Below are 9,995 nucleotides of genomic sequence, written 5' to 3' on the forward strand. Positions count from 1 at the left end.
CACCTGATGTGGAGAACTGACTCATTGGAAAAGACCCTGATTTGTGGAAAGATTGAAGGCAGGAGGAGAAGGGGATGACAGGATGAGATGGTTGGATGGTATCACGGATTTGAGGGACATGAATTTGAGCAAGCTCTGGCAGTTGGTGATGGACAGGGAAGCCTGGCATGCTGCAGTCAATGGGGTCACAAAGAGTTGGACACGACTGAGTGACTGAACTGAAGTGATAGAGGTGGTGATCTGCTCAGAACAGGGACTCTCCAGGGACATGGTGAAACACCTGAACAGCATCGAAGAACAGATTTTAGAGAATTTAGTATGGAGTCATGATTCTGCACTGTGGGAGGCTCTCCATGCTTCTGCAAAGTTCCTACCTGTGAAGAAGTTATATTCCCAAATAATTTTGAAACAGGAGGTGGGGGAAATGTACAAGGACACCTTTCCCATGATGCCAGTGTCTCCTGGGTCAAAGAAATGGATGACCTTGTCATCCAAGGGTCAAAGAAATTTGGACTGACAGTGGAAGTCTTCAAAAGGGTAGGGAACTGTTGTCTCCAATTTCTGTCCACGAACACTACGATTCTCCTACAGCTGGGAGTGCTAAGAGACTTTGTGGAGAAGACTTCCCCCAAAGGAAATGCATAAAGACAGGATCGGAACAGAGGGAACAAAATAGAAATTTGTTCCTTCTTCAAGCATTACTGCTGAAAATATGTCAGTTTCACCCAGACAGAGTCTTCTGTTAATGGCCAGAGACATAGAATAGGGACAACAGAACATAAAATTACAATCCCATTGCATACAGTCCAGCAAACGATGCTGGATCGATCGCACTGATATCAGTTTCCATGGATGGGTCAGTCCTTAAGCCAAGGAGTGCTCTGCTGTTTAAATCCAGTGCCGTGCCTCTAAGAGTTTGAAAGATATCAACAGCGTGATAAGGCAAGGTGAGCAGAGAACCAAGAAATGGACGATAGGGACTTCCCTGGTGGTCAGACTCTGTGTCTCCAATGCAGGGGACACAGTTTCCATTCCTGGTTGGAGAACTAAGGTCTTACGTGCCTTGGCCAAAAAATATAAAAGAAGCAAGTAATGGCTATCGATGGTGTTGTAGAATCACCAACCATCAAGAAAATGACGATGTGTTACTTAAATAACTACAGGATGTTGTCAGTGAAAGAGCAGATCATTAGCCCCTCCCCATTTCTAGGATAAAAGCACTTTCAGGATGTTTTGCAGAAAGTTGGAGCTCTGTTTTTCAAAACATTCAGCCCTTGTAAGTAGTAAATATCACTGAGTTACAAGAAAACTTGCATCAAAATTAAGCGGGATTTTTTTAAACATTTGTCCAAAATGTAGTTGCAGATATATTTGAGTTGGATTGCAAACAAATGTTTTAGGTACCTTCTAAACATGTTAATAGTCGTAGTTGGTTGTTTTTGTTTTTTTTTTGGCTGCACCATGTGGCCTGAAGGGGTGAATCTTAGTTCCCTGACGAGGAATCAAACTCTTGGCTCCTGCAGTGGAAGCAGGAAGTTTTAACTCCTGGACCACCAGGGAAGTCCCAAAATTTTTAACATATTTGTTCTTCAGGTTTTTCAGATGAAGTAAGGAGAAACATCATCATTTTATAGCCCACTTTTTAAAATAATCAAATGTCTTCTCCTTCTAGGCTTCATACTATGAGGGTGAATAATCTGTTTTTGGCAAGTATGCTTTGAGATGCTTATGTTCCCAATTTAATGTTGGGCAGCGGTTGGGTCCCATAGCATCTAGGGCAGAGGAGATGCATCAGCCTGTCTTTGACCCAGCGTGGTAACTGTACATCCAGGTGCCAGGACCATTCTGGGCTGTCCAGACTCTTCTCATGCCCTTCCTCTCCTTGAATGGAGGTAGATTTATACCTGAACCGCTCACAATCCCCACGACTTACTTTCCAACCCTAAGCCCTCTTAGCCTGGTGTTACAACCTAGCAAGAGAGATACTTGCTCCTTTTTAAAATTACTATCATTTTGTTTTCTAAGCCATTAGCTTAATTATATATGATTATATTATGTCATATATTTCTCAAAATAGGAAGCTGCTTCTCAAGCCAGTAGAGTAAAATATAGAAAAGAGTTGTTAGAAACTGAATTTCCTATTAGTGAGATAACACCATGATAATAGGGGAGATGTTCTTTCTGAGGTCTTAATAGGATTGTTCATTCTCAGTGTCTTAACTGATCCCCTAAGAATAGTTGACACCTTTTCCAAAACCTCAGTAATATCACCTCATACCTTTTAATTATACTATATACATCAATGAAACATCTGCATATTACTCCCCTCTCTTTGTTCTCAGCATCATTGCTACTTTGTAAGTTTCCCATTAGGGTTTTTAAAAAGCAGTTCTTTTTTTTTTTTTTCAAACTTTAAACTTTTATCTTGTATTAGGGAATAGCTGATTAATGGCTTTCCCTGGTGGCTCAGACAGTAAAGAATCTGCCTGCAATGCAGGAGCCCCAGGTTCAGTCCCGGGGTCAGGAAGATCCTGTGGAAAAGGGAATGGTACCTCACTCCAGTATTCTTGCCTGGAGAATTTCATGGACCGAGGAGCCTGGTGGGCTACAGTCCATGGTGTTGCAGAGTCAGACACAGCTGAGCAACTAACACACACACACACACATAGCTGATTAACAATGTTATGATAGTTTCAGGTGAACAGCAAGGAACTCAGCCATACGTACACATGTATTCATTCTCCCCCAAGCCCCCCTCCCATCCAGACTGGCATATTACATTGAGTAAAGTTTCATGTCACGTGTATATTCAATAGTTCTTGTTGGTTATCCATTTTGAATATAGCAGAATATGACCTTCCCAACCCCCTATTCTTTTTTAATTATTTATTTGGCCGCACTGGTTGCTGTGGAGGGCTTTCTCTAGTTGCGGTGTGCTGCTTCTCATTGTGTTGGCTGCTCTTGTTGTGGAGCACAGGCTGTAGGTGTGGGGGCTTCCGTAGTTGCGGTTCCTGGGCTCTAGAGCACAGGCTCAATAGCTGTGGTACATGGGCTTAGCTGCCCTGCGGCAGTGTGGGATCTTCCTGGACGAGGGATTGAACCTGCGTCTCCTGTATTAGCAGGGAGATTCTTAACCGCTGGACCACCAGGGAAGTCCTCCATTAGGGTGTGATCCCTGGGCCCCTTAAGGATGTTTTCCAGGGCTAGGGGTGCAGCTTTCCAAAGAATCAGCTGTTCAGTATTCACTTTTTCTAGTGTGTTTCCAGGATCTAGAATGACATGGATAAACAGTTCTTAATTCTGTCAAAATGCTATCAAATTTACCATCTGAGTCACCAGGGAAACCCTACGTATGTTTATTAAATTGCAAACCTTATTTTTTAAATGCAGAGTATTTAATCCTGGCTAATTTGAATTAGTCTAAGATTTGGCTATGAATTAGTAATTACAACAGGAAATTTATTGTTAAGAAGAAAAGTGACATTTTACTTTTCTGGAAATTACATCCTCAGTTTTTGTGTAGTATCTACCTGTTTTATAAGTCAAATAACATTGTCTATCTTGAATCCATATAAATCTATATTATACTTTTATTATATCAGTTCAGTTCAGTCGCTCAGACTCTTTGGGACCCTATGGACTGCAACATACACCAGGCTTCCCTGTCCATCACCAACTTCCAGAGCTTGCTCAAACTCATGTCCATCAAATCGGTGATGCCATCCAACCATCTCATCCTCTGTCATCCCGTTCTCCTCCTACCTTCAATCTTCCCCAGCTTCAGGGTCTTTCCTGAAGAATGAGTCAGTTTTTCGCATCAGGTGGCCAGAGTATTTGAGTTTCAGCATCAGTCCTTCCAATGAATATTCAGGGTTAATTTCCTTTAGGACTGACTGGTTTGATCTCCTTGCTGTCCAAGGGACTCTCAAGAATCTTCTCTAGCACCACAGTTCAAAAGCATCAAATCTTCGGCGCTCAGCTTTCTTTATGGCCCAACTCTCACATCCATACATGACTACTGGAAAAACCATAGCTTTGACTAGACAGACCTTTGTCGGTAAAGTTACTATATATATACATACACAGAGAGACAGAGAGACAGAGAGAGAGAGAGGGCACACCAAATGACTTGTGGGATCTTAATTCCCAGACCAAGGATCAAACCCGGGTCCACAGAAGTGAAAGTGCTGAGTCCTAACTGCTGGACCACCACGGAGTTTCCAAATCTTTGTATATATTTTTATGTCGTTATAACTGTAGTGTCATTTTCATTGTCATTATTAATGTGCAAAATGTAAATGAGCATTTGCACTTGTCTTTATAAGAACTCTGGACATATTTTATCAGATTTCAAGACTGGAGAGCAATGCACATAAAATAGTTAATAAAACGTTGGAGTGTTGAGATTATTGAAAAAGAAGATGATGCTATAAGCAAAGTAAAACTGTGACGATCTCAGAGAAAATATTTACAACTTTTGTCACACAAAATGTTTACCTCTTTATAAGGAAAAGACTAAAAGCCCAATGTTTTAAAATGTGCAGAAGAAACAGATCACAGAGAAACAAATATGAGCCATCATTAACTATATGAAAAGATATTCAACTTCACTCATAATAAGAGCAACTCCAGTGAAAACTACCCTGAAGTGGCAGTCTTCACCTATAAAACTGGCAACAATTTCTAAGGTGGGAAACGCCTTCTCATGCATTGCTGGTGGATATGCAAAATGATACAAACTCCATGGGGAGACATCTGATGACAGCTAACTAGCTGAACAACATATGTCTTTACTCAGACCTAGCAATGCCACTCCCAGGAATATACCTTGCAGACCCATCTCCACAGAAAGAGCAAGCCCTCCCCTTGGGGTCAAGCTTGAACACCTTCAAAGAACAGAAACAGGTATCACAGGCTGGGCCATTCTTAATTTTCTATTTTGAACATTTTTAAGCCTATTTAAATTACAAGACTAGTATCTTTGTTCACTGTTTCATCTAGAGTCACTGCTCATTAATGTTCGTTTAACTTGATTTTATTTCTCTCCGTGGATATGTGATGATGATGGTCGTGGTGGTGTTGTTAATGAATGGGCCATTTGAAAGTAATTTGACACCTTATGATTCTTTACCCCTAAACGCTCTAGCAGGTAACTCCCAAGAACAAAGACTCTGTTCTAATAACAACAATTCAGCGATTGAATTCAGGAAGCTTATAATTGACATACACTATTTTTTAAAAATAATTTTATTTCTTTTTGGCCGTGCTGGGTCTTTGTTGCTTGTTGGGCTTTTGTCTGCTTGCAGAGAGGGGGGGCTACTCTCTGGTTGCCGTGTGCAGTTTCTCATTGCCGTGGCTTCTCCTGTCGCGGAGCATGGTCTCTAGAACTCTAGAAGTTGCAGCTCCCAGGCTTAGTTGCCTCGAGGAATGTGGGAACTTCCTGGACCAGGGATGTGACCCGTGTCCCTGGATTGGCAGGCGATTCTTAACCAGTGCATCACCAGGGAAGCCTTATATACATATATATATTTCTTTTGAATAAATACCCAAGAGGATTCTAAATCACAGGGTAAGTGTATATTCAACTTGACCAGAAAGTGCTGATCTGTTTTTCAAAGTGAGGGTACTATTGGGTTGGCCAAAAAATTCATTTGGGTTTTTCCATTACATCTTAAGGAAAAATCCAAACGAATTTATTGGCCAACCCAATATTTTGGACTCCCTTCAACACTATGTGAGAGTTCTAGCTGCTGCATATTTTTCCAGTGTTTGGTATTATCAGTCTTTTTAAATTTTAGTCTTCTGGATGTATAGTCATATCTATTTGTGGCATTAATTTGAAAATGCCTGGTGACTGTAGATGCTAACTGTCTTGATATGTTTGTTTGCCTTTAATATATCTCTTTTTGGGCAGTGTTCATGTCTTTTGCCCATTTTAAAGTTGGAAATTAAAATTTTTTTTCATTATTAAATTATAAAGATACTTTATATATTCTGATTTCAACCAGTTTGGTGGAAAACATATTACATATATTTTCTCCCAGGTTGTGGCTTACAGTTTCATTTTCTTAATTTTGTCTTTTGGAGGACAGAAGTTTTAAGTTTTGTTAAGTTGCATTGATCTTTTGTTTTTTTTTTTTCCTTTTATGGTTAGTACTTTTAATGTCTTGTCTAAAAAACCTTGCCTACCCCAAGTTTATGAAAATTGTCTCCAATTCTTTTTTTGAAATTTTATAGTTTTAGAGTTTATATGCTAGGTCTATGATTATATGTTAGGTCTCTGATTCATTTGAGGTAATTTTTGTGTGCACTGTGAACTGGGTTCAGTTTTATTCATGCAAATATCCAGTTGTTTCAGGATCATTTATTGAAAAGACTTTCCTCCCCTTGAATTATACTACATGTTTATAGAAAATAAACTTTGGGTCTATTTTGGCACTATTGTGTTTGTATGATATATATCCTCATTCCAATACCACACTGTCTTTTTTAAAGTATTTACTGGTTTATATGTGGCTGCACTGGGCCTTTATTGCTGCACACAGGCCTTCTCCAATTGCAGTGAGCAGGTCCTGCTCTCTGGTTGCCGTGTAAGGGCTTCACGCTGCCGTCGTTCCTCTTGCTGCCGAGCACAGGCTCTAGGCGCTAAGGCTTCCTCAGTTTCGGCACGTGCATGGGCTGCATAGTTGTGGCACGGGGATAGTTGTCCCTCGGCATGGGGGCTCTTCCCGGACCAGGGATCAAACCGTGTCCCCTGTATGGGCAGACAGATTCTTCAACTCTGAGCCACCAGAGAAGCTCCAGTACCACACTGTCTTGATTACTGTAGCTTTAAAAAAATGATTGACGTATAGGTGATGTACAGTGTCATAAACACGCATTCTTCTTCGTATTCTTTCCCGTTATGGTTTATCACAGGGTGTTGAAAGGAGTTCCCTGTGTCACACGTCGCTGTTTAACCATCCTACATGTACACTGGTTTGTATCTGCTACTCCCAGACTCCCAGTCCTTCCCGCCTGCACCCCTCCTCCCCTTCGGCAACCATATGTCCGTTCTCTATGTCTGTGAGTCTGTCTCTGTTTCACAGACATCTTCGTTTGCGTCATGTTTTAGATTCCACAGATGAGTGATATCATGTCATTCTGACTTCCTTCGCTTCGTATGGGAATCTCTAGGGCCACCCGTGTTGCCGCAGATGGCATTCGCGCATTCTTTTTGCGGCTGAGTAATAGTCCACTGTGTATATACACTGCATCTTCTTTACCCATTCATCTGTCGATGGCTGTTTAGCTTGTTTCCATGTTTTGACTGTTGTAAATAGTGCTGCTGTGAACATAGGAGGACATGTATCTTTTCAAATTATACTTTCTTAAAGCAGCGTTTTGTTTTGTTTTTTATATCCCACCTCTGGATCCCTGATGTGAGCCCTGCCTGAGAGGGTGGGCCAGTTGTGTTGCGGCAGCAATCTGTTGTGCCCTGGGGTGCCCTGGCGGGGCGTGGTGGTGGTGGTTTGGTTGCTAAGTTGTGTCCAACTCTTGCGAGTTCATGGACTGTAGCCTGCTGGGCTCCTCTGAGCATGGAGTTCTCCAGGCAAGAATACTGGAGTGGGTTGCCATTTCCTTCTCCATTACAGCAGTACCTTTTTAGTTTTCAGTGAAAATTTACTCCTAATTTCGCTCCCAGGCAAAATTTACTCCTAATTATTACTTTGTGTGCTTTTGTAAATGGAATTCTTTCTTAATTTCTATGTTAGACTGCTTATTGCTAGTGTATAGAAATACAACTGGTTTGTGTGTGATGATTTTATATCCTACACACTGCTGAATTCATTTTTGGTTCTAATTTTTTTTTTATTCTTTAGGAGTTTCTACTTATAAGACCATGCTATTGCAAATAGATTTTATTTCTTCATTTCCAGTTATTTCTTTTTCTTGCCTTTTTCTAGAAGCTGGAACTCTAGTACTATGTTGAATAGAAATGGTGAAAGCAAATATTCTCGTTTTGATTCTTATCTTAGGGAGTTTCAAAAAGATTGAAAGTTTTCAATCTTTCCCCATTGCAGGTAATATTACTTATTTTTTAATATATTTCCTTTATCATGTTGAAGAATTTAGCTCCTGTTCCTAGTTTATCTATTGCTTTTTGTCGTAAAAGGTGTCAGTTCATGTCTAATTCTTTTTCATATCTCCATGAACATGAATGCAAAAATAATAAAATATTAGGAAAACAAAGCAAGCAATACATAATAGTAATACGTCATGATCAAGTGGGTTTAACCTTAAAAATTCAAGATTGTTTGAACAATCAACCATCAATCTAAGTAATTCATCTTCCATTAATAGAATAAAGAAGAAAATAGTTTAATTACCCTAAAAGATACAGGAAGAGCATCAAGCAAACTTTATTTTCCATACAAACCTCTCATCATGCTGGGAGAAGGGATCTTCCTCCTCCTAATATGGAGCACCTATGAAAAGCCTACAGTTAACATGCTATTTGGGCTTCCCTGATTACTCAGCAATAAAGAATCCACCTGCCAATGCAAGAGAATCGGGTTCCATCCCTGGGTTGGGAGGATCTCCTGGAGGAAATGGCAACCCACTCCAGTATTCTTGCCTGGGAAATCCCATGGACAGAGGAGCTGGGCAGGCTACAGTCCATGGGGCTGCAAAGAGTCAGACAAGATTTATCGACTAAACAACAACAACATGATACTTAATAATGAAAGACTAAATGCTTCCCTTCTGAGCTTGGGAATAAAATGAGAGTGTCAACCTCCAATCTTGTATTAGTTATGTTGTATTCCACTGGGGACTGTACCTACTGGACCCAACTTAACTGGTCACCTGTTGACTGTTGTCCATCGTTGCCACTTTGAACAGCGTAGCAGTGTCTGTCTTGCGCCTGCGAGAGTACTGCAAAGGGACACATTCCTAGAAGTGGGGTTTCTGTGTTCAAGGGTATGAGCATTTTAAATTTCCCTTTGAACATCGTTCCATGTATTACAAAGTTATTTAGGCAAGACTACAAGAAAATTTGGGGGAATCTATTGATTCCATTTTCTTCCTCGGGCCCTCTGGGGTATTATGACCTGCCAGATGATATCCGTGGTCTAGTGGAGGGATGGATCTCAGAGCAGGTGCCTCCTCCTCCAGGAAGCCTTCCTGATTCCCAGACAAAGTCAGGGAAAGTTTGAACTTCCCCTAGAGAGCTCCCCAACTCTAGCCTTGACCACTTTGTATGACAGACATGTCTCCCCCCTGGACTGTCAGTTCCGTCAGGGCAGGACCAAGGTTGTTGAGGTCACTACAGTGTCCCCAGCATCACCCTGTACAAGGTTGGGTGTACAAGATGAACTCAGTGGATGAATGGATAGAATGAGTGAATTTATAGCAACAGAAAGAGAGGGGACCCAAGATGGGGACAGGACTCAGCTTCCAGGGGCTCAGAGAGGTGGTAGAGAGGCTCAGAGTGAGAGGTGGAGACTTGAGGATTGGAAGGGGGCTTCCAGAAGGAAGCAAGGCCACGAAGAGAGAGACAGCCAGAGAGGGGTGGCATCTCAGGATGAGGCATGGGGACTCAGTAGCGACTGGGGGTTAGAGAGAGCTGTTAAGGCTGGCAAGGATGACAGGTGCTCTGACGGGGCTGGAGGTTACAGAAGACCTGGGAACTGAGGCTCCTAGACAGGATGGGAGTTGCGTAGGTTCCCACCTTCTTCCTCCTCCTCTTGCAGATAGCAACAACCAGGCTTGCCTCCTCCAGCTTGACCACCTGCGTGGTCATGGAGGCCTTGGGAGGGGCTCAAGGGCTTTGCTAGGTCAGCACTGAACACCGTTGGTCTCTCCCCCAGGCCTTAGGGGCCTCTTTCACACTGTCTGGGTGCTTTGATGGGGCTGCCTTAAACACAGGGCTCAGTGGAAAATGACCAGGCATGGGTGGGCAGCTCATCAGAAAGGCATTGGGCAGAAAAGGAGGGTCCCCACCCACTCTGGGT

The 9,995-nt window shown here is 41.9% G+C and overlaps 1 pseudogene; it reads left to right on the forward strand.

The window, feature by feature from the left end:
- LOC108633299 lies at positions 218-982 on the forward strand (annotated as a pseudogene).

Source organism: Capra hircus, chromosome 18 (assembly GCF_001704415.2).
Source record: "Capra hircus breed San Clemente chromosome 18, ASM170441v1, whole genome shotgun sequence".
Classification (NCBI taxonomy): Eukaryota; Metazoa; Chordata; class Mammalia; order Artiodactyla; family Bovidae; genus Capra; species Capra hircus.